The sequence below is a fragment of the Canis lupus genome, chromosome 26 (assembly GCF_048164855.1).
Source record: "Canis lupus baileyi chromosome 26, mCanLup2.hap1, whole genome shotgun sequence".
NCBI lineage: Eukaryota > Metazoa > Chordata > Mammalia > Carnivora > Canidae > Canis > Canis lupus.
In genome coordinates this window covers 2,660,366-2,681,888 of record NC_132863.1, presented here as the reverse complement: position 1 = coordinate 2,681,888, position 21,523 = coordinate 2,660,366, and the positions used below count along the sequence as shown (strand labels likewise).

Here is a 21,523-nt window from a genome sequence, read left to right as displayed (position 1 = left end):
GATCTGCTAGTATCTTGGCCTGGTCCTGCCCTCAGAGACACCCCGCAGGTTCTCCCAAGGGAAGACATTTCAGAGAAACTTGGAGAAGCTTCTCTGCAGAATGTTGTTGGGGGATGCCTGTCCTCCGAGTGCCCAGCGGGGGGATAAAGCATAGCCAGGCCCTGGGAACATCTCATGCAGTGGTCCCAGTAAATTGCAAACTTCCTCCTCCCCAGGAAAAAGATCCCTTCCTTGTAGCATTTGCCTCTGTCCGTGATGTAAATACTTTTGCTGGGGCTGATCTCTGTCTGCCGAATGGCACTGAACACGGAGCAGAGAAGGTAGGTGAGGACACACCATCATAGAGCATTTCCCCCTCTAAAGGTACTGAATAACCTTGAGAGCACAGGTTGTTGTAAAAATAACCAAAAACTTGTAAGTTTTAAACATTTGCTACCTTTGTTTCAATACAGTTTATTTACTTAAGTTTACATAGTTTATTTTTCATAACGGCTGTATTTAAAACAATCAGCTCACACGATTCCCCCAAATCTCACAATCTGCTCTCACAAGCAAGGGGGGGTGGGTCGACGCAGGCTCCAGGTCACTGTGAGAAGGCACGCAGCTCTGGAAATCTCACTGGAAAGAGACGAAGTAGCATGTGAGGCAGAGGACATTTAAGGACTGAGCCTGTTTTGTGCTGAGTTGCAAGGGGGTAGACATCCATAAGTGTGGAAGGATTGAATCTTAGTGTGCGAGGCCACCATTCATTCAACGCCTGCAGATTGGAGAAGGAAAGTCCAGCTGCTGCTCAGCTAATGCCTCCAGCTCCAGCCTAATATGGAAGTCTAGGCTGTCCTGCTGGCACAAAGAGACGGACTGTAGGAAGCTTGTCAAATTGCTCATTCAATTAGAATCAAGGACCAGGAAACTCTGTGGGCCTAGCCTGTCAGAGATTATTTATAGCACACACAATACATGTCTCTCAGTTTGTCTGCAGGGACCAGACTGATCTTGCTGGGTGCCCTGGGGTCCTCCCTAAGCAATCAGACAGCAGCTATGGTGCCAAGTGGTGCCAGGGCTCATCACATACACTGGAGACCACACGTGTCCTGTGGCTGAGGGAGCTCATGATTCTCTGAGCATCGCCCCCAATCACAGGCCCTCCCTATCACTATCTTCTTGTAAACATCACTTGTTAAGCATTTGCTTTCTGAAAGGTTACTAAATTAGGAAGCAGGAATGCTGGGTTATCATAATACTGGTGGCAATTTTAAAACTTTGGGGGAGGCTCACTTTTACTCAGAGCCTGTCTTCAATGATACCCAGGCAAGATGTCAGTTAGCACCAACTCAATGATGCTATGAGAGTAGAAGTAGCAACGTACGAACAGGTTTTAAACTGTGTTGTGTAGAGAGGAAAGGAGGTGGCCCAGGCTCTCGGTGCCCAGAGACAGGTGGACATCAGAAGAGGGCTGAGGGGTGGTATGGTAGCTGGACTCCAGAGTTTTGAGCCTCCAAAGCCCTGGAGAATGGAAATCCCCCACCTTCCCTGGATATTACTAGAATGTGGGCTCCCTGCCCTGTAGCTCATCAGGGAAGCTCCCTAAATTAATACAAATCCACACCTACTTGTGTCTACTCATACTTTGTAGCTCCTGTACATTATCTGTGACTTCACTGTTAATTTCTCTTCCAGATTTAAATCAAGGCATCTGGAGGATTTTGAATAACTCTTTCATTTCTGATCCCTTAATTCAGGGCCTTGTGAAAAAGTTGGATCCAAAGAGGATGAAAGGGGGCTGTAGGCAATATCACATGATCTTCAGTAATTCCTGCCACACCAGCCACACCTTTTCCACACCGCTGGAAAGCCACCTCCCCGAGATGGGCAGAGTCACATATGCAGGCCATACTAGGTTGTCCTCACGTCCTGCAGGGAGGGCAGGTTTGGAAGGGCCCGAGGAGGACCAAGGTGGTCTTTATGCTCAAGAGTGTGCAACATAATTGGGTGTTGACTGCATGTTCTTCAGTTATAATTTTAAAGTCACTGTCTTTCCCATGCCCTGGTCCCTCAACATTCAATACGAGGAACACAGGGCACCACTGGGAAATCAGGGAGATGTCCACAGCAATGGGGGTCACCCAGCAGGGATTCCAAGCCAGTGACTATATCATTTTCTAGCTAAAAAATAAGGCAGAAACAAAACTTGACTAAGTCTCCATATTGAATTGATAGTAGTGCATAATTGTAATTTATAAACAAATACACATGCACTAGGGGTACATGTGAAAAATGTTTAGGTTAAAAGATTTGATTCAGAAATGCTCAAAGAGTGTCAGGGCAGACATACACTTATGTGCATCATTAAAGTCTACCATGAATATATCCATGCAAAGTCTTTTGTGAACAATCATTTTCACACTCCAGCTGCAAGAAACCTAGGGGTCATGTGCTCTGACCCCTCATTTCACAAAGACAAAAAGTCAGATCCAGAAAGATGAAGTAACCTGACCAAGCACGTGAGATGTGTGTGTGTGTGTGTGTGTGTGTGCATATGTATGCAGATACGTGCACATGCTTAAAAGCACTTAGGCTTTTCTACAGGTAATCACTTAAAAAAAGAGAGAGAGAGAGAGAGAGCACATGAGCATGAGCAGGGGCGAGTGGGGAGGGGCAGAGGGAGAGGGAGAGAATCTGAAGCAGGCTCCACTCCAGCCCAGAGCCCAACTTGGGGGCTCAATCTCACAACCCTGAGATCATGACCTGAGCTGAAATCAAGAGCCAGATGCTCAACTGAGCCGCTCAGGCGCCCCTACAGATAATTATTTTTAAGGGAATCTATCCTAAAGGAATAATATGAGTTACAAACCAATGTTTCACATGAATATCATGGAACCATTATTGGAATAAAAAAATAGGGTGTTGTGTTAACCCAACAATAATATCCTGGTTAACTAAACTATCATGTAACCACATGATGATGTATTATGCATAAATTAAATTATGTTCACAAAAAGCTTATGCACATAGAGGGGAATGTTTATCTTCTAACATCCAAGGTTTAAGCTTCTTTGCAGAGTGACCTCAGCGTGTCGGAAACGACACCAAATCCACAGCAGTGATCCTCTTAGGGTGGTGGCATATGGATGACTTCTTGTCTCAAATCATTCCCAAATTCTCTTTTCCAAATTTCTGTAATAAATATTATAGGACATTTTTAAACTGGAAAGAAAAATAATTTGTAACTGGAGGTCTGTACTGGCGCCTCCTGACCTGGAGCAGTTTAGGGCAACTCTGCCTGCAATTCCAGGTCTCATCAGCACCCACAGGCCCTCCTCAGTGCACAGTGGCAGAGGCGGGGGACCCCACCCGGTCTGGACCTTTTGCTCAGAGTCCCCAGTGTTTGTTCTGCACCAAGCATATGGCACACAGAGATAGTTCTGGGGCTCAAAACCCCATTTGTCTGCAGATGAAAATCCCATTTTCCTGACATCCTCTGGGGAGTCATCCCTGCCACACCTCAGTCAACACATGTGTGTAGCCATGGCCACAGGACCTCAGGCCAACATTGACCCCACCTCAGGAGTGGACCGGCACCTGGGACATCTGACCCTGAGTTCCTCTTTGTTTATTTCCCTAAAGCGTCTCAAGATTTCACAAGTCTCATGATGCTCACTGTGACCTCCAGTGGGCTCTGAAAGTACAGCTTGCAGGAGAAGGGAGGGGGAGGCAGGGTTGACTCAGACGTCCCCACCCTCCTTTGGCCTCTGGCTTTCAGGGAAAACTGGATTTTCTCCTTCCCACATAGAACTTTTTCCCTTTAGGGCACATGAGTTTGACCTGTGCTAAGAAGCAGCCAGTTCAGACTCGGTGGCCACCTGAGTGAACCCTGTGTCTTTTCCCAAGGGTGGGTTGGGCCCCAGGAGACTGAGTTAAGCCAAGGTTTCTGCTCTTCACATTCATTCCTTGGAGGAACTGGCTCAGGGCAGGCGGCAGGCCTAAGTCACATATTAGTCATCACGGCATATTGCACGGGGGCTCAGGCCGCTTCTGGAAGGCAAGCCCAAACACTGCTCTCTGCTAAACCCACAGCACGGCCCAAGACACAGGTCTTTGAGGCAATAACCGACCCTCACAGTGCAGACTGCAGGGGAAAACAGAAAAGGAGTCAATTTAAGTACCAGGGAAGTTATTTAAAACAACCTTGACCCAAACCTCTCTGAAATACTCTGGGGGAAATGTGTCTGCTGCGTATTTTGGAAAACACACCCTGGGTAGCAGTGCACAGGGGATGACTGTGGATACACAGTGCTTTATGTGTTCTCCTAGTGCTTCCAGAAACACTGACAAATGTCCGTGACATGCCGGGCGCTGTGCCAGGTGCTCCAGGTGGAAGGGGAGGTAGGTGTGCAGAGGGTAAGACCAGCGGGTGTGGTGACAGCAGTGCTCAGCAGGTTCAGCGCAGCAAGGACGCAGATACGCTCTTCCAGGGGCATGAGGACCGGGCTGGATTTGAACGTTAAGGTCTAGTGTTCTGCTTCACAGCCAGGCTGTCAGCTCTCACAGCAACCTAAGGGATAGGAGCAGAGACCCATACCACCTGCCATGTTGTGTTACTGGAAACTTGCAAGAGCCTTGGTAGCTCTAGAACCTATATATTTATTGTCCCGCACTTTACATATGTTTCCTGGCTTTTCTTAGAATACATCAAGCACATGTCACTTCAGGACCTTTGCACCCGCTATTCCCTCTGCCTGGGATGTTCTTTTTCCAGCTAACGCCATCAGCTCCTACAGACATTTACTCCCTTCACCTACTGAGAGGGGCCTTCCCTCCCCACACTATTGATAGGAGCCCTGAGACCCCACACTTCTACTCATAGTTCCTTGCTATGCCTTTCTCCATAGCACTTATCACCATATAGGGTCCCCAGGACGGGGCAGGCAGCTGATGCATCTACCACCTGGTAAACACATGTTAAATAAACACCCAGGTCATCTCCTCCACACTCATCCCCAGCTCTTTTCGACATCCCTGATACATAGTAGGAGTTTGGTAAGTGTCGACTAGTGGACTGGCTGCCTAAATCTCAAGATTCTGCGAAGAGTATGAATAATTCCAGCTAAGGTAGTCAGTGAAAAGCTCTTTGTTCAAATTCCCCTACCATCTGGTGGCTGGAATGCTGTCGCTATTTGAAGGATCTATAGAGACGGGGCTTCCAAGGTCCCCAAGACAAGCAGGCTCAGGCATGCAGCCTTGAGCCAGGCTAGAGGAATAGCCCAGAGAACAGCTGCGACTGAGATTGCAGAGTCATTTGTTTTTTGTTTTAATAAATTTAGTTTTTACTGGTGTTCAATTTGCCAACATATAGAATAACACCCAGTGAAACTAGACCACTCTCTTGCACCAGACACAAAGATAAACTCAAAATGGATGAAAGATCTAAATGTGAGACAAGATTCCATCAAAATCCTAGAGAAGAACACAGGCAACACCCTTTTTTAACTCGGCCACAGTAACTTCTTGCAAGATACATCCACGAAGGCAAAAGAAACAAAAGCAAAAATGAACTATTGGGACTTCATCAAGATAAGAAGCTTCTGCACAGCAAAGGATACAGTCAACAAAACTAAAAGACAACCTACAGAATGGGAGAAGATTTTTGCAAATGACATATCAGATAAAGGGCTAGTTTCCAAGATCTATAAAGAACTTATTAAACTCAACACCAAAGAAACAAACAATCCAATCATGAAATGGGCAAAAGACATGAAGAGAAATCTCACAGAGGAAGACATAGACATGGCCAACATGCACATGAGAAAATGCTCTGCATCACTTGCCATCAGGGAAATACAAATCAAAACCACAATGAGATCCCACCTCACACCAGTGAGAATGGGGCAAATTAACAAGGCAGGAAACCACAAATGTTGGAGAGGATGCAGAGAAAAGGGAACCCTCATACACTGTTGGTGGGAATGTGAACTAGTGCAGCCACTCTGGAAAACTGTGTGGAGGTTCCTCAAAGAGTTAAAAATATACCTGCCCTACGACCCAGCAATTGCACTGTTGGGGATTTACCCCAAAGATTCAGATGCAATGAAACGCCGGGACACCTGCACCCCGATGTTTCTAGCAGCAATGGCCACAATAGCCAAACTGTGGAGGGAGCCTCAGTGTCCATCGAAAGATGATGGATAAAGAAGATGTGGTTTATGTATACAATGGGATATTCCTCAGCCATTAGAAATGACAAATACCCACCATTTGCTTCAACGTGGATGGAACTGGAGGGTATTATGCTGAGTGAAGTAAGTCAGTCGGAGAAGGACAAACATTATATGGTCTCATACATTTGGGGAATATAAAAAATAGTAATAGGGAACAAAGGGGAAAGGAGAAAAAATAAGTGGGAAATATCAGAGAGGGAGACAGAACATGAGAGACTCCTAACTCTGGGAAACGAACTAGGGGTAGTGGACAGGAGGTGGGTGGGGGGTGGGGGTGACTGGGTGATGGGCGATGAGCACTGGGTGCAGTCATTTGTTTGGTGAGCTGTGTCATGCTGTGAAAGCAAAGCACCATTTCAATGGCTTCAGGAATATTTGCCCAATGTGTTACAACCTTCAGAGGCCTTTCATTTTTTAAAAATCCAGAATGGGGCCCCTGGGTGACTCAGGCAGTTAAGCATCTGCCTTCGGCTCAGGTCATGGTCTCAGAGCCCTGGGATGAAACCCCCATCAGGTCCCTGCTCAGTAGGGAGCCTGCTTCTCCCTCTGCCTCTGCTCTCCCCTTGCTTGTGCTCTGTCTCTCTCCATTTCTCTCAAATGAATAAATAAAAAACTTAAATAAATATAAAAATACAAATCCAGAATAGTTGTAGTTGGACATGTCACAGAGTACTTCTTTCTCCTTCTGCCTCAACGTCCCCACTTTTGTCCTAATGAAATCAGATTACATGCAAACAGAGGCTACCATGAAGAGGACAGGCTGTTCCCAGAGCTCAAGGCCGGGCCTCAGGCTGTGTGCAGAGGCTGGGCGGTTCCTGGCACACACTGGCAGGTTTTGGCACCAGGGCACCGAATGGCATTTGCTGAGCGCCTACTCTGTGCCAGGGGCCACAGCCCACTGACATCTGTGCTGGCATTGCATCCCTACAACCAGCTGGGCAGTGAGCTTTATTGTTACTGCTTTTAAATGGTATAAATGAACCAGTGAAGACTTGTACTGTGCCAGAGGCTTCCTGACCCACGTTCACACACTCAGTGAGTGGCTCCACACCAGGGTCCTTCTTCTCTCCCCTCCACCATTCCAGAAGCTGTTCTGGAAGCTGCTTACCACCTCCTGCCTTTGAGCAGATGTCCCAAGATCTATACCTTGTTTCGGGCCCTTGAATTGAGGAAAGCACCCACATGCCCTGGTCGTGCTGGAAGCCAAGGGAAGGGAGCTCCCTTGTGCGGCCCTGCTCCTCATCCTTTCCCACCTACCAAGAGCACTGCCTGCCATGTTCCTGCAGGGAGGACCCTTCCCTGGGGCCTGCTGACTGCTCCAAGGATGGACACTGAGCTAAACTGGGTCCTTCAGTCTCCAAACCAAGAGCATTTCTTCTTCTTCTTTATTATTATTATTATTTTTAATCTGAGGGGCTAGGCTCTTTTTAAACCACTAAAATGTGCACCACAATATTTGGGCTATGGGAGGTCGTATTTCCCGCCAGGTACTTGAGTAGGTGCTTCTATCATCACTGTATGCTTTAATTCTCACATAACTATCAAACCAAAACATTTACAAATAAGTTACAAGCTAGACTCAAAGGCCAAAATGGTTTGATTTAATGACATTGGCTTAATACGACAACAGAGAAACTGCCCAAATAAAATCTCAACTAGCAGCATGCCTGAGGAGGACTCACAGTGCAGGCTCTCATGAATCTGGGGAAAGGTGTCCCTCTCTCCTGTTTGAGTCACTGGGAGCCCCCATCTGCTAGCATGTGGCTGCAGCCTCATGCAGTCCTCACTTGGCAAGAAACTATCATGAAACCTGAAGGACCACCTCTGGTTTCTCTGCCACCAAGAAAGGAGTCCTGTGTGAGCACCACAAAGGGAGTGCAGTTCTGACCTGCACTGCAGCCTCCAGACCAAACAGGCTTTTTTTTAAAAAAAGACTTTATTTATTTTTTTGAGAGAGAGCAGGAGCAGGGGGAGAGGCAGAGGGAGAGGGAAAGCAGACTCCCTGCTGAGCCAGGAGCTTGACACAGGACTCGATCCCAGGACCCTGGAATCATGACCTGAGCTGAAGGCAGACACTTAACCCACTGCGACATCCAGTGCCCCTCCAGAACAAATGGACTTGACTCCTATTCCTACTTCTAGCTTTTCACCAAAAGCTGGCACAAGGAAGAAACATTCTTGCAGAAAACAGATAATCCTCAGGCAGTTGTCTTGGAACCCAAGACTCAAGTCTGTGAGACATTGATCTAGATTTTTAGATTTCTTAGTATTTTTCAAGTTTTAACCTCAAGCTTTCCCCCACATATCTGTTATGTCACTTTGGGAGCATTGTATTTAATGCAAGAAAAAAAAAAGGTCAAACCAAAAATATCGACTTACCTCTGCTAATATCCAAACAACAACAACAACAAAAATCCAATCGAATCATTCTTCTCCAATAAATGACTTATATTAATATCACAAATTTGACTAGAAAACAGCTTTCTTTGAAAAATGGCTATGTCTTTGCTGTTGTGTGAGAGCAATTTCTAGCCATTTCTTCAAAAAGTTTTCTTTCAGAATAAATCTCAAAAACCCAAACTGGATGAAGGTTCTGCTTTTGGGTTCCCTGAGGTGACGATCTTGGCTGTGGGATAATTTATACTGGGGCCACACCATTCCTGGGCACTCAGTAAACACTGCAGCCGAGGTCGAGGAGAGACCTCTTCCATGAAACTCTCCTGGGCTTCTTTGACCTCTGATTATACTTGAAGGTAATCATATAGTTTACAAAGCAATGAAGGCTCAGTGTGGTCAAGCAAGCCACCCAAGGTCACACAGCAAATGGATAGCTCGGTCAGGGTCTAGCTCCAGTCTCCTGATTCCAGTGTAATGATTTTGCCTGGGCTAATTGGGAGGCCAGAGTTTGCAGTAGCAAGGAGCTTCTTGGACAAGCAGCTGCCATCATTTCCAAAATCCTGCCGCACTGCTGGGTCATCTGGCCGTGCACAGGAAAGGCCAGCTGGTGACTCAGTGCACGCCCTGCACTGTGGCCAACTCCACACCCGGCTCTCAGGCACACCTGCTTTTCTGGCATCGTGAGTCTTCAGCAACTTCCTCTATTTGTATACACGTACATTCCAGGGAAATGGTTTCTCTGAAGTTGCACAGTGTGGGCTCCATGGCAGTGATCTGCTTCAGACCCTCGCTCCGCCTCTTGATCGCTGTTTGGCTACAAATGAAGAGGAAAGCATGGGGGGCCACGCTGACCCCAGCCTTGCAGTCCTCAGCCTTGCTTTGGAAGGCGCTTGTCTGTCCTCTGATGGAAGTGGCTTGGGTTCACTTCTCCCTGTTGCGGATGCCAGTGCCTGTAGGTTAGGAGGAGGTGACCATAGTGGCAGCATTAGGGGGCGTGGAGAAGTGAGGTAGGGAAGGGACAAGCCAACATAGATGTGCACCTCTAGGCAGGGTGTGGAATGGGCTCGCACTGTCCACGAGCCAAACACTCCATGTTCCACTGCTGTTGTTTATGCTTTAACTCTCTTCCTGGCCCCAAGTGTCTTGCTCTGGCCTTGGGCCTAGACCTCATGAGCCTTCATCCAGTCATCGCTCTTGCCTGGGCCATGCACCAGGTACTCAAACAAGGGATGCTGGGCTCGGTGACCTTGAACTGAAAATGTGACTTCTCTGGGGCCAGTTTCCCCGCTCAGAAAATTAAGAGAGCAGCCTCAGGTGATCCTCTGACTCTGAAAACTGCAAAGCTCACCTTCCCTCTTACATTCCATAGCTTTGCTCACGTGCCCTTATAGCCCTTCTCTCCCCAGCAGTGGGGATCTCGGATGACTTTGAACACCCTGCATGCCAGTGGTGGGGTGAACTCGACTGATGCTTATATGATCATGTTTTGTTGGGCTGGTTGGTAGACAGGTGGACATGGGGACACCCGCCCTGGGGCATGCACAGTTGCGTTGATTAGGGCACCCACCACAGGCCTTTCCTGTTCTCAACCATGTTGCCGCAGGCATCTTCCTGTTGAAGCTCTGCCTCTCCGTGTCCTAGGAGGTAAGGAGAGGCATACCTGCATTACACACCGGCGTTTGAAGGGAATAGCATTATTTTAATGGTGGTCCTGGGGAATGTTGCAGAAACCACAACTGAAGGCTTGCATTCAGGCGTCTTCATGGAGCAAAGTGGAAATGCCTTCACTGCCTGAGCCAGGGTGGTGGGCTGCTGTGAGTCCAAGGTAGTGGCCATTAGGAAATCTGGTATTTTGTGGTCATGGCCTTGCTGATATCCAGGACTCCATATAAAAAATAAGCACCGGTTGAGCATGAGCATCATCCTCAGAGTAAGGGCTGAGCCCTCCCTGGGCAGTAGAGAGCTCTGGGGGAGAAGAGAAGGGAAGCAGAGGATGTTTGGGGACTTGCCCATTGACACGGCAGCATCGATGCCTGCAAAGCACGCCTCAGCCTGGCCACAGGCCGCAGCCTATGGCTTTGCAATAGAATCTTCTAACCATGCCTGAGCCCCCCTCAGGCTGTGATTTTAAGAATATTACCTAGCAGCACCTGCATCCCATCATGTGGTACCTTAACACAACCAGAGTGGTGGAGAAGAAGCAAGTTTTGCCCTGGCATGTCGCCTGCCTGTTTTGGAGAAGACACTCACCTTCTGGTGGGGTCGAGGGCTGAACACAGACCAGGTCCCACACAAACCTACGTCTCACACCCTGAGGCCACCTTAGGGGGAAGCCTGCTGGGGTAGGGGAGCACAGGGTGCAGGGTAAATGGCAGCTTACTCGACAAACCAGAAGCAAGAGGCCTGAAAGCAATATGTTGTCAGTCTGAAGGGGAGGGTGAGGAGAAGGCACTCACAGGGGAGCGGGCCCAGGGGAGGGGAGCAGGAGAGCAGTGAGCAGGTTCCCAGAAAGGGTGACCCCTGGGCCTGTCACATGTGAAGATCTTGAGAAAAAGTGCTGTTTGACTCTGGGCAGGAGCGAGCCCCGATGGCACTGGGTGGACATGGACCACCATGGAGGCTGAGTGACAGCTTCAGAACAGCTCTCCCATCAAAGGGGGCTCCAGCTTTGACCCAAGCAGGGATATTCTCTGGGCCAGCCTAGGAAATTTTGGGAAAGGCAAAAGCAACGTCTAGTCTGTCACACTTTCCTTGAGCTCTCCTAATACCTCATACAGTCCAGGCACTCCTCCAGGCACCCACAGCCTCTGCTTTAGAAAGATCACCTCCACACTCAGTTATGCTAAAGTCTAAGTGACTTGCTGTAGTTTCTGGAAACTGGGACCAGATTAAGGTGAAATGTCCCAGCCTAATGAATGAAACTCTGTAAGTTATAATAAATGCATCGACAAAGACTAATGGGGATAATATTTTCATGCCAGAGACTCCCCCTCATCTCTCAAATCCTGCACCATGCATAGGTAGAAAGTCAGCTTTGGGAAGAAACATTCTATGTTGGCACTTTAGAAATCCATTTGCAATTGTGCCTCTGAAATTCCTTTTCTTCCCCACTCAAGTATTGCTGCTGAACAAACCTCCCCAAGTCTGGTAGCTAAACAACAACATTCACTTTGTTAAAGTTTGAGATCAAGGCACTCAGTGGGGACCCCTGGTGTCTGTTCCATTCAGCTGTGGTGGGGGCTGGGCTGCAGGCCCTGCAGCAGCACGGGCTCCTAGAGCATCTCCCCACGTGGTCACTGGACTGTGGCAGACCTGGGGCGGCTGGACTTCCCAGTGTCACCCAAGACTGCTAGCCAAGGCACGTGACCCAAGAGGTATAGACAATTCCCTGCCCTTACACAACCTAGTCTTGGAAGTCTTGCAGCACTTTGCACACTTACTTCTGCCACATTTTGTTCACTGACGTGGGGACAAGGGCCCACTTGGCGGGGGCAAAGGGCAGGGACACGGGCTCTGGCTTATGACGGGCGGTGACAGGGAGGAGTCACTGGAGGAGCATGTGGGACCAGAAATATTGGTGGGGCCAATTTCTGGAAATACCATCAACCTTGCTCTGCATTGCCCAAAGATACTTCTGGGGCTTGCATGTTTGTGTTTCCCCAGAATTCATACATTGAAACCTCACCTGCAGCGTGAGAGTGTTGGGAAGTGGAACCACAGGGAGGTGATCAGGGAAGGAGCCTGGAGCCCTCAGGAATGGGGCCAGCGTCCTCATAAAAGGACCAGGGAGCTCCCTTACCCCTTTCTCCATGTGAGGACGCAGCTGTCTGCAACCCAGAAGGCGACCCTCCCCTGACCATGCCAGTCTCCCAATCTTGGACTTCCAGCATCCAGAACTGAAAGAAATTAATTTCTATTGCTGGTAAGCCATCCAGTCTCTGGCGTTTTGCAATAGCAGCCCAAATACACGAGGGCAGTCAGCTAGACCTTCTCTTAGTTTTCCCACACACCCTTCCTCTCCCTTAGGTGAGGACAGGTGTGAGTATACAGATGTGGACAGATGGGCAGAGATATGTGGATATAGCATAGACAGAGACTGAGCGAGAGGCATGCAATCTAAGTCTTCATTATTGAGTGCCCACTGTGGGCCACCACCTTCATACATCACCCTGATTTTATAATAACCTGCAAGGTAGTCATTACTGTGCCCACTTTAAAGATGGACACATTGAGATCCAGAAAAGTGAGGTAAGTTGTTCAAGGTCACACAGAGATCATCTGACCTCCAGCATGTGCGAACGTAAAGCCATATTCTTCCCATCACACCCTTCTTCATGTGGCTCTGCATGAGGGAAAGGGCAAGGGGAGAGGTCTGGGGTGACTCGGGAGACCAGGCAAGTACAACAGCCCATGCCTGTCACCTGACAGCACACCTGCTGTGTGCAAAGTGCTGTCTCAAAGGACCAACTCGGTGAACACAGGGAGCACCACCCCCACGCTACAGAAGGTGACAAGGGTTCTTGGAGAAGCTAACCGATCTCTCAATCTTCTGCTGAGGTGGCCATGTGGGTGGGGAGGACACAGCCCAGATCTTTGCTCTTGGGTTCCAGGTTTTCTTCCGGATGCTTTAAGCCGCTCTGCTGTACAGAAGTTTCTCTCACTGAGTTGTACAGTTCCTATGGCTTGTGACGGGGTTAGGCCTCCTCGCCATCTAGTCATCCGCATGCAGGCAGAGCAGCTGGCCCAGCACCCTGGGGAGCCCCTCCTGGACAGCAGGGCTTGGCTGCATTTCAACTCTGTGGCATCAGTCAGAAGCTCTCCTTAATTTCTGGATGCCAAGAGACAGTCTCCAGAAAGCTGAAGCTAATTAACAGTAACTATGGAGATAAAAAGCCAAAATTCTCAAAATAGTACTTTTGGTATTTGCAGGGGCTGTCTTCTCATCCTATTCCATGGATTGGAACATCCGACTTCCCCCTAACCAACAGGAGAAAGTACAGACTTTGATGAGCTGAGTGACAATCCTAGACTCAAATGTCAAGTGACAGACACTTGGATGGGACCCCAAGCCGCAAGGTGGGAAAGCCAGACAGCATCTCCCCCTGCATGTGTTCCCATTCTCTTCCAGTTCACTCTTTGTAGCCCTGCCAAGCCTCCCTAAAACACCAGCTCCTCATGTTTCTTGCCTAGTGGATTCGAGAGCAAGCCAAACTGCTCAAAGAAGACTCAAACATCCAGTGTGTCCAGCAGAACAAAAGTCCAATGCTCTCCCATGTGACAGTGAGGTCCAGAGGGCCAGGGTCATCTGGAGTTGCAGTCTCCAGGACCCAGTGTCTAGGGATTCCTCTGGATACTCAGAGGCATCAATGTGGGTACAGGCATGTACTTCCTCATGTCTTCCAGTGGTGATTGGCTTGGCCAAGAGAGTGGCTGAGGTGATTTTAGGGGACTTCCAAGGTGAGGAAGATGGCTTCCTGGGACACGGGACCTCAGGAATTGGCCACCTGAGATGGCAGCCCTGGGGAAACCTCCCCTGGTCGCTTGGATCACCAGTCTGCCCGCCCCCACCACCGCCATCCAGCGAACCCACTGAAGTGCCCTAGGCCTAAGTGAGGCTGACCCAGTCCCATGAACACCATGGAAGAGCTCCAACAGCACCCAAGACACAGAAGACTTGCCCAGCAGAGCCTGCTTAGCTTCCTGACCCACAGGCTGTACCTACAATGAAATGGCACCTATGTTAAGCCACTGTGTTTCAGGGTAGTTTATTATACAATAAAAGTGAATAGAACATGAGGCTATTCTGGAGAAACAATTCTGGAAGCGATAAATATTTGTAAAGTCCAATTTCAGGGCCTCAGGACTAGAATCAGGAAAGGTCACTCATTAGCCTCACTCTAGACTTGTGCAGATCTGCCCTAGACGAGCCCCCATGCCTGGTGGTCTGGCCATGTGACACCCCCGCAGAGGACGGCCAGCACGCAGGGTCTACTCCGGTTGGTGGATGCCCCAGAAACTGAGAGAAGGCAGGCAGCGGGGCTGGGCTCACATGTGCCGCAGACAATAAAGAAGGACCACATGGGGACAGAGATGCTGGGCTGCTGGGGAGATAGTGAGTCTGAGCAAGGTGGACATGGGCACTGGACAAGCAGGTGTAGCAATCACAAGGGGGTGGTCGGCTGGGGTAGAGGTGCAAGAGGGAGGGTGTCTAGGTGCCAAGGAGGGGAGCAGTTAACACTATGAGCTCCCTTGTGCCCAGGTGAGGGGGTGGGATTACTTCCCTACACTCGGGGAACCTCAGAGGTGGCTGAGCAGGGCGGTACCAGGCATAAGATCACTCTGGCCCCGGGCAGGAAGATGTGCCCTTGGCTTCCTCCTTGTGGTAGTAGGGCAGAGGGCAGTGGGCCATCGGGGGAGTGGCCCCCCAACCCCTGCTGTGGCACCTGCCTGACTCCCCATTCAGCTGCTGCCCCCTGGTTGGAGCTGAGGTCATTACGCTTCCCAGACATCAGTGCCAGCCAATGACCAGATGCTGCACTCATTTCTGGGTGTCCCTCTGATGAGGACTAGAGAACCTGAGCATCCTGGGGTCTGAGGGCACCCCCCTGACCCCAGGCTCCCTCTGCTCTGTTGGGTCTGCACGCCCTTCTCACCAGCTCTGCTCTTGCCTCGTACTCCTCACACATGTTGCCCCCAGTAAAGCTCTCACACTCTGCATTGGTCTGCTGGGCCGTCCCCGCAAAGGATGACAGGCTGGGCTGCTTCTAGAATTGATGCTTATTATCTCACCATTCTGGAGTCTGGAAGCCTGAGGTCATGAAGTCAGCAGGGTCGGTTCCTCCCAAGGGCTGTGACAGGAGAAGCTGTCCCCGGCCTCTCCCTGTGGCTGGAGGTGGGCGGCCACCATCCCTCTGTGTCTTCACAGATTACACCACCACCCCGAGAACCTCATTTTAATTTATTACTTCTTCCAAAGCCCCAATACATTCTGAGGTCCTGGAAAATAAGACTCCAACATGTGAATTTTTTTTGGGGGGGGAGGGGACACCACTTAACCCTCACCCACGTCAATCCCACCGACAAATGGACCCGTCTTAGATGCTCAGGCTTAAAATGAAACCAACATCTGTTTGATCCTGGAGGTGGAGCAAAGCACCAGGGCCCAGATCTTTGGGGGTCATTGCCAGGGAGCGGTGGCTACACTCATATTAGAGCCCAGTGAACCACAAGGGAGATGCCCGGGTCAGAGGCCGAGAAACAGGGAAGGCTGAGAAGAGCCAAGGCAGACAAGGCAGGAGCCTGACCCCGCTCAGAGGTCGTGCCTGGGATCCCAAATCTAACCAGCGCGGCCCGTGTGGACGGCAGACCACACGGCTAACTCGGAGGCAGAGGATTCGCCTGTCCATGGGGCACCACGAGAAGGCTGGGCCTTAGAGCTCCCCCGCAGAGTGGACGTCGGCTCCCGGGGGGCGCGCGGGCCCGGTGGCTGCTTAGAGGGGGGGGCAGTGGCCAGCGGAGGCGGCGCAGGCTTGCCCCGGGCCCCAGCCTCCTCCCAGGCCCCTTCCCCCGGCCCGGGGCGCAGTTTCACTAGCTCGTCTCCACCTTGGAGCCCACGGGGCAGCCCAGCCGCACTTCCCAGCCCCCCGGCACTGGGGGCCGCTGCACCCACTGCAGGCAGAGGCGCGCTTAGCAACAGGACAGGGGTCGCCGGCCCAGCGCTCCGCACGCTGCAGGGAGGCAGGAGGACGCCAGCCGGCAGGCTCCCGGCGCGATCGCGCACCCTCTCTCCTGTGCCCTGAACAGCCAGGCCATGTCCACTGTGGCTGCACAATCCCAGAAGGCCCATCTGTCGGAGCGCTGCTTACACAAGTGCGGACGGCTCGGGAGAGACGGTGCCCCCAGCACCGAGGCGGGCTGGCCTCTGCCCACGGGCCCCCACACCGCTGCCCCGGCTGCTGGCCCCTGCGCCGCGCCCCCCAGAGCTCGCACGTGGGACCAAGCAGCACTGGCTGCCCCCAGAGTGCAAGGCTCCCTGCGCCCCCCGCCCCCCGCCCCCGTCTCCCCGTGGTCACACTCAAGTCCCGCTTCGCCAGCCCCCGAGCCCTCTCCCTCTCCAATGTGCCCTCTGTCCGCCTGGTGCAGCCCAGACCCTCCAGCCCGCAGGGCCACCACTCCCCACCAGCCCTGCCTGCAGCCTGCCCAAGCCACCCCACACCAGCTCACACGGCCGGTGGACACCGAAGGCCACCCCAATCCCCCTTGCCCTGTGGCTTATGTCCCAGCCGCGTGCAGAGTGGTTGTTTCAAAGTACATCTTGGCCGGGGACACAGCTCTGTGCCAGAATTCCCCGACCTCTCTCACACTTGGGCTGGAACCCAGGGCCTCCTTGGACCTCCCTGGGCCACCCCAGGTCCCTTTCCTACCCTATCCACCATCCACTCCCACAGCACACAGAGCCCCCTCATTGTTCCTAGAACCCACAGAGCCCGGCCACAACACGTCAGGACCGCCTGGCTTGGCACCTGCCCAGGGAAGCCCATCTCCTGCCCCCTACTCTCCTTTGCTGTCCTACATAGGCCTTCCTTTCTCTGCTTACTGTCTGTTGCCATTCTAGAATGAAGACCTTTCAAGGACCAGGATGTGTGTCCTCTCTGTGATATTTGCAGCACCCAAAGCGGTCCCCAGCAGGGAAGCACTGGTCAATGCCGTCAGATAACAAGTTCATGAATGAAGTGTATGAGTCAAGAGTGCAGAGATAAGATACCCCAGCATTTGCTCCCAGACGGAAGGGGGTCACAGCCCTCTCTCTCTCTGCAGGCCCACCAGCGATGACAGAGGACGGTCATGGCACCCTCTCCCCTGCTTCAAGCCTGCCTACAAGGAGCTCGAGAGCAGACTCACTCTGCAGTATCCACACCTGTGAACTCCACAGTAGTTTCCATGTGGCCTCAGCCCGGGGCCTCCACCTGATGTGGGTTCATGGAGCCCAATGGTCAAGAAAGAATTCTTGAGCCCTTTTTGGTGCAAAAAAAAAAGGTGATTTTGTTATAGCACAGGACAGGACCCTTGGGCAGAAAGAGCTGCACTGGGCTTGTGAGGAGGGACTGACTATACACTCCTTCCTTCCGTAGTGAGGCTTAGGGAGAGCGTAAGTCTCTAAGGACTCTGGCAGTGAGGCTCTCAGGACCTGGATGGGCCAGTTGCTGCCAAGATAAGGTCACTTTTAAGCACGAAGTCATTATGACAGCCTCGAGGTCCTTGAAGAGGGCCCCCCTCCGCATGTTTCAGGTATCTATCTGCTGTGAGCTGTGAGGGGATTTAATTTAAGCTACATTTCTCTTGACTTTGTTTCCCTCATCCCACCGAGTGGGAAGCTGCCCCCTCAGCCACCATTATGGAGGCAGGAGCCGGTCTCTTCTGAGGTCCTCTGCTTGGGACTTTGCTCAGCCCCCAGGACCACACTCCAACAAAGGCCTGGGAGCAGTGGAGACCCTTGCATCACTGAGTTGACCCTGAGATGCATCCTACCAGGCTCCTTAGAGGGACCTGTGGCACCCATTCCAGGACTCCCCTGTTCACTGACCCATGTTCACCACCTCCTCCCTGCCCAGACTGGCTTCTCTCACTAGTGCATCTGGTGACCATCTCCCAAATAAATCACCTGCACTCAAGTCCCTGTCTCAGGCTCTGCTTTCTGAGGAGGTGAGTCAGCAAGGTGGGGGGGGGGGGGTTGCCTAAGAGAATCCCCCATCCCTGGGATCTTCCCCAAGCCCCCAAGGTTCTGGCCTCAGGGTTCCCAGAAGCTCCAACATGAGCCCCTTGTGGGTAGAATTCAGTTGTTTCCACATCGCCTCTCTTAGGAGGGTCTCTGCCATGCCTCTGTGCTTGTTGAAGGAGGAGATTCCCAAAGGCTCTAGCAACACTTGCCATGGAACAAGAAGAAGCAAGCACGCAGGAGTGACCAAGCTCAACTGCACGTTTTCAGTGTGTGTCCCTGGGCCACAAGCACACAGGTAAGCTTGGCTCTCTGCTCCACACTGGGCAGCAACAGGCCCAGGGGCTGGCACTCAGGAAATACTTGCTGATTAAATAGATGGATCCCACCACCTGGACCTGTGGCAGGTGATCTTCTGGCGTGATCTATACATGCTGCTCCTAATTCCTCCCTTCTCTTCTCAATACCCCCATACCCTGCTTTTTCCTTCCAATCTCACCCAAGCCACAGTGAGGGCCCTGTCCCCTCTTATTCTGCATCCTAGTGTGAACAACTGCGACCTCCCCCTCCTCCCTAGGATGCTCTCTTCCCTCAGCTTCTCAGATCTGCCCCTGGTTTCCCCCCACTTCCAAGAGTCCCTTCTCTATCTGTCAAGCTGATAGGAGGGACCAGCTGATGGAGAAACAGACATGAGAGCAGCTTTCTTCGAATCCCAGAAGCCAAACTTGCATCAGGAACCAGTGGTCTAAAGGCAGGGCAAGATGGCAGAGGAATAGGGTCCCCACGTCACCTGTCCCCACCAACTTATCTAGATAACTTTCAAATAATCCTGAAAACCTATGAATTCGGCCTGATGTTTAAAGAGAGAACAGCTGCAACACTACAGAGAGAAGAGTTTGTGCTCCTAACAAGGTAGGAAGACGGAAAAAAAATAAATAAAAAAGAATCAAGTGGCGTCGGGGATCCCACGAGGAGCCGGACTAAAGCCACTGCGAGAGCCTCCAGAACAGGAAAGCCCAACCGCAGAAAAGCAGGAACTTTAAATATCCACACCAGATTCTTTCCAGACAGAAAGGTGCTTAGCAGGGAAACTGGGAAGAACCACAGGAGGGGCAGTGGAGCTTCCAGGTTCCCGTGGTCACTAACAGAGGAAGTGCGCCTGGGGGAGAGCACCCAACAGACCATAGGCCTAGTGTGGTAAAGGGCTGGAGCGCACCCGACAGGGTCTCAGGAGAAGCTCAGGTGGTGGCTCCGCTTAGAGGGGGCTGCACAGCCCCAGGAGTGAGATTCCAGCAGCACAGGCCCCGGATCGCAGGGTGCCAGGGGATACAGCCCAGGATCCTACACTCCCCCCAGGACAGGTAAAGGCTGGGAGGGCCCAGGACAGTGAGGACACTCCTGCCGCGGGGTGCCCCAGCTGTGCAGATCATCACCCCCCTCTCCCGGGAGCATCCAGGCCAGTGCGGACTGGGAGACTGCAGTAGTTACTGTGGGAGCTGACTCCAGGGCTGAAGACCTAGCCACCACCAGTATGGTTGTCCCTCCTGGTGTCACCCTGTGCCTTGGACGGAGCGGGGCACCAGGGAACAGGGGGCTCACAGGATAAACAGCTCCCACTTAGCCGTGCACCTGGCAGGGGGGCAGGACAGCTCTCCCAGGAGCACATACCTGAGAATCAGCCCAGCAGGCCCCTCCCCCAGAAGACCAGCTGGAAGGACAGGGGAAGAGCAAGTTCTTGACCAAAAAGCACTGGAAAACTCCAGGGCAATGTACTATATTTATAGTATATAAAACCAGAGGATACCCCTCCTTGTTTTGTTTTGTTTTGTTTTCTTCCTTTTTCCAGTACAATTCGTTTTTAGCCACTCTGCACTGAGCAAAATGACTAGAAAGAAGAACTCACCACAAAAGAAAGAATCAGAAACAGTACTGTCTGCCACAGAGTTACAGAATTTGGATTACAATTCAATGTCAGAAAGCCAATTTAGAAGCACAATTATAAAGCTACTGATGGTTCTGGAAAAAAGCATAAAGGATTCAAGACTTCATGACTGCAGAATTTATATCTAATCAGGCCGAATTAAAAATCAATTAAATGAGATGCAATCCATACTGAAGGTTCTAATGACAAGGGTTAATGAGGTAGAAGAACGAGTGAGTGACATAGAAGACAAGTTGATGGCAAGGAAGGAAGCTGAGGAAAAAAAGAGGAAAACAATTAAAAGACCATGAGAAAAGTTTAAGGGAAATAAATGACAGACTCAGAAAGAAAAAAATCTACGTTTAATTGGGGTTCCAGAGGATACCAAAAGGGACAGAGGACCAGAAAACATATTTGAACAAATCATAGCTGAGAACTTCCCTAACTTGGGAAGGGAAACAGGCATTCAGATCCAGGAGATAGAGAGGTCTCCCCTAAAATCAATAAGAACCATTCAACACCTTGACATTTAATAGTGAAACTTGCAAATTCCAAAGATAAAGAGAAAATCCTTAAAGCAGCAAGAGATAAGAGATCCCTAACTTATATGGGAAGAACTATTAGATTAACAGCAGACCTCTCCACAGAGACCTGCAGGCCAGAAAGGGCTGGCAGGATATATTCAGGGTCCCAAATGAGAAGAACATGCAGCCAAGAATACTCTATCCAGCAAGGCTCTCATTCAGAATAGGAGGAGAGATAAAGAGCCTCCAAGATAGGCAGAAACTGAAAGAATATGTGACCACCAAACCAGCTCTGCAAGAAATATTAAGGGGGACAACTGTAAAAGAAAGAGGAAGCCCAGAGAAATAAGCCACAAAAACAGGGACTGAATAGGTATTATGATGACACTAAATTCATATCTTTCAATAGTAACTCTGAATGTGAATGGGCTTAATGACCCCATCAAAAGACACAGGGTTTCATAATGGATAAAAATGCAAGACCCATCTATTTGCTATCTACAAGAGACTCATTTTAGACCTAAGGACACCTCCAGCCTGAAAATAAAAGGTTGGAGAACCATTTACCATTCAAATGGTCCTCAAAAGAAAGCTGGAGTAGCAACCTTCATATCAGATAAATTAAAGTTTGTCCCAAAGTAGTGAGAGATGGAGAGGGACACTATATCATGCTTAAAGGATCTATCCAACAAGAGGGCCTAACAATCATGAATATTTATGCTCCTAACGTGGGAGCTGCCAAGTATATCAA

The 21,523-nt window shown here is 50.6% G+C and overlaps 1 long non-coding RNA gene across 2 annotated transcripts; it reads right to left on the bottom strand.

Annotated features, from left to right (window-relative positions):
* Window positions 1–14,361: 14,361 nt before the first annotated feature.
* Window positions 14,362–15,391, bottom strand: LOC140617821 (uncharacterized). 2 transcript variants are annotated; one of them, XR_012017963.1, is made up of 2 exons: window positions 15,266–15,391; window positions 14,362–14,713 (listed from the first exon to the last, which is right to left on the bottom strand). It is a non-coding gene; the product is annotated as an uncharacterized lncRNA (long non-coding RNA). The 2 variants fall into 2 exon arrangements; XR_012017962.1 differs by having other exon boundaries at window positions 14,362–14,710.
* Between the last annotated feature and the right edge of the window lie 6,132 nt (window positions 15,392–21,523).